The sequence below is a fragment of the Dioscorea cayenensis genome, chromosome 5 (genome assembly GCF_009730915.1).
Source record: "Dioscorea cayenensis subsp. rotundata cultivar TDr96_F1 chromosome 5, TDr96_F1_v2_PseudoChromosome.rev07_lg8_w22 25.fasta, whole genome shotgun sequence".
In the NCBI taxonomy this organism is placed as follows: domain Eukaryota; kingdom Viridiplantae; phylum Streptophyta; class Magnoliopsida; order Dioscoreales; family Dioscoreaceae; genus Dioscorea; species Dioscorea cayenensis.
In genome coordinates, this window is record NC_052475.1 from 26,362,568 (window position 1) to 26,366,526 (window position 3,959).

At 31.1% G+C, this 3,959-nt stretch overlaps 1 pseudogene; it reads right to left on the bottom strand.

The window, feature by feature from the left end:
• Positions 1 to 471: 471 nt before the first annotated feature.
• Positions 472 to 3,234, bottom strand: LOC120260186 (annotated as a pseudogene).
• Positions 3,235 to 3,959: the final 725 nt, after the last annotated feature.

A 3,959-nucleotide genomic window follows, 5' to 3' on the forward strand; every position in this document is an offset into this window, starting at 1 on the left:
TGTTACTCTCACCCTCCCGTAGAATGGTCAAAGTGATAGCAACGAAGAGATTCTCACCGTATTACGAAACCGGCAGAACTGAAATCGAACAAACCAAATGAGGAGAAATGAGGAGAAGAACAAGATGTAATGCAACTTCTAGGCATTGTCTATCAGAAAGCAAGCAGAAAGCCCTTGAAAAGATTGGACATGATGTGATTTGGCGTTTTTTTTTCCACCATTTTCAAGGGCAAAAATGAAATTTCACAACATGGACCCATTTGAAGTGAACGGTAGGGGGTAAAAGGGAAGTTAAACACTAACGGAAGGGCTATCCGGGGTGTGTAAAAGTTGGAGAGGATTTTTGGGAAGTTTTGAAAATTACGATGACTGAACAGTAATTTTTCCTTTTTTTTTAATAGTCAGCAACATTTATTTTATTTCTATCATAGCCATTATTATTATTATTATTAGGGGATGTTACAAAACACAAGCACAGATGCTTGCCTTGCAAGCATATTTATTTGAAAACGAGTACAAACAACAATCCGACTTATATTATTCTTTATGATATTATACCTAATAAATTCTACGGCAAAGAGTGAGACCATCTCCAACTACAGCTTGTGAAATATCAATGCGTTGATCATTAGCCTTCAATAGAGAAATCAAGCACTAGGAATGAGAACCCTAAAATTCCCTTAATGATCGAACTCCTCAAAGACACTAGAGCTAGAGCCTAACTCGAAAAATCAAAATCAAAGCATCAAGAAGAAGAATAAGAAGAATAAGTACCGAGCTAGAGCCTCCGGATCGGAAGGGAACCAAGTGCTCAAGCGCGACTCGACGATCGGCGGATCCAAACCCCGCTCGCACTCGACTGAAGCCCAGCGAGCTTTCCGCCGATCCTCCAACCCAAAGACCGCCACCAACGCTAGATCTCGACCGGAAAGCTCCTAAGCGTGTCCTCGCCTCTCCCACACCGAACACCGAAACTCGCGACAATCCGTGGGGGCCGAAGGAGCACGACAATGGCGAAGACGATCCCGATGGCACCGACAAAGAAGAACACGCCGGAGATAAGCAAGGAGAGGGAGATCTGCCATGGCGGCACGGCAGGGGATACTCGAGGGATCAATCAAGAGAGGCAAAATGAAGAGAGAAGCAAGCTTTACTTGTATTTTTCCACCACGGCAAAAATCAATGGGACTAGATTTTGCTGGGATTTCATCGGAGGAAACAAGACAGCTAATAGGAGTCATTGTGAGATGACCTGAGTTCATTCCAACCTTATTATTCTTCATTAATTAATGAGAAGAGATTTTTATTTGACATAAGATTAACTAAAATTGATTTTTATTTAACCTTATTAATCAAATCAAACAGTTTTTTAAATTTATTTATTTATATATAATTTTGCACATAATTTTATAAGACTCTATGAAAGAAAAACTAAAGTTTATCAAATATGATAAATTTTAGCCTAAACTAATTATAATCATTTCAAATATTTCAATACTTTGATATAAATAATTTCTCATGTGAACTGGATTGAATAAGTATTAATTATTTGAGATGGTAACATGACATTAATAGCAAGCAATAATATATTAATTTTTAAATCCGTTTCTAGTCCCTTTTTATTAGAAACGGATTAGAAACGGATATTTTTTAAATATTTAATGATATTTGAATAATATATTAATTTTTAAATCCGTTTCTAATCTGTTTCTAATAGAAACGGATTAGAAACGGATATTTTTTAATATTTAATGATATTTAAATAATATATTAATTTTAGAAACGGATTAGAAACGGATATTTTTTTAATATTTAATATTATTTAAATAATATATTAATTTTTAAATCCGTTTCTAGTCCCTTTCTAATAGAAACGGATTAGAAACGGATATTTTTTAATATTTAATGATATTTAAATAATATATTAATTTTAGAAACGGATTAGAAACAGATATTTTTTTAATATTTAATATTATTTAAATAATATATTAATTTTTTAAATCTGTTTCTAGTCCCTTTCTAATAGAAACGGATTAGAAACGGATATTTTTAATATTTAATATTATTTAAATAATATATTAACTTTTAAATCCGTTTCTAATCCCTTTTCTAATAGAAACGGATTAGAAACGGATATTTTTAATATTTAATGATATTTAAATAATATATTAACTTTTAAATCCGCTTTTCAGTCCCTTTTTATTAGAAACGGATTAGAAACGGATATTTTTAATATTTAATATTATTTAAATAATATATTAATTTTTAAATCCGTTTCTAGTCACTTTCTATTAAACCGATTAGAAACGGATATTTTTAAAATTTTAATAAATCAGTATTTTTAAATGCCTGTTTGTAGTAGTTGTTATTAAAAATCATATTAAAAACGATTGTTATTCCGTCTGTTAACTGCTTTGCGAGTTCAAACAGAATAAATTAGTTTCTCAATATTCTGCTTTTTAAATTAGTAAACTTTTCAGCATAGTCTGAGGTTCGGGATAAACTTGAATCAAGTGGTCCTTCAATTACAACTGTACCCAACCATAATGTATTGTCATATGCTATGATCCCTCCAACCTTAACTAGCTTCAACAATTTTTCATGGTAATGGATGTAATTGTTTTTATCAGCATCAACAAAAGCAAAATCAAAAAGTTCATCTTCTTTCACCTGTATTTGCCATGCATACAAAATGAATTAGCAAACAACAAAACTTGTATATAATTTGTATTTGTTTTTTATTAATTAATTTTTTCTTTTAACATACAACTACATGGTCATTTCTATAAAAAATCAAAATTGAAGATTGGGAAAAAAAACAAGAAAGAAAACTACCTCTTCAATCAACTTATCAAGAACTGGGTGGGCCTGAGACTCAATAAAGTTGATTTTGTGCTCAACTTCTGCTTTCTTAATGAATGGTAGTCCAATTTCATAGAATGATTTATTCACATCAATAGCTGTTATCTATACACAAATAAAGACATAAATAAAATAACATATACATTAACTATCAACCAAATAAAATTTAAAACGTATAGCATTTATATTTAAAAGACTAGAAGAAAGTTCTTAGGGGAAAAAATGGTACCTTAGCATCATCTGGCAAAGCCAAAAGCAGTGGTGAGGAGTGAGTAGCCAGTAAAAACACCAATCTCCAAAGTCCTCTTGGCATTCATTGTTTTCAAAATTAAAGACAACAGTTGCCCTTCATCTGGGTTTAATGCCATTGGCCCCCTATTTTTTATACCAAGTAATTCAATATTAATTTAATAAATCTGAAAAATAACTGTATATACCGCTTCACATTAGAAGGGTTGTAACTATTTCTTTTGCTGAGTGATGAGAAGTTGAAAAATCAATTCATTCCCTCTCATAACATTGGTTATGGTGAGTGGCTTGTCCATCTTATCAAAGCCATTGTCATAATGGCCTAGCTTTTAGATTATCATAAGAGAGATTAGGAGTTCAGCTCCCTCTCAATACATGGTTGAAGTGTAAATAATATACATAGTGACAAACCACAATATGAAAAACTATATATATACATACATATATATAGAGAGAAAGAGAGAGCCACAATATAAATAAACTATATATATAGAGAGAGGACCCGTCATATAGGGGCATCCCTAGGTTTTAAATTTATGGATGTCCACAGTAGTTGTTGGATTACCATACAATGACTATGATCCATTCTTAAATAGTATTAGATAGTTCCAAACAATGTTACACAGTACTGAAACATAGTAATCATAAATAGTAAATATGCATAGCATTTATATAAACAATAGTCGTTAGATCATCTTCCAATAATTGTAAATAAACATCTCTAATTAACAGCTATCTATGTATGTATGCAAATGATTTAAACCCATATATATATATATATATTGCAAGTATTTATTACCCATTTTTTTAATTTTTATTATTTTTTTTAAAACAGCAATACGTAACTA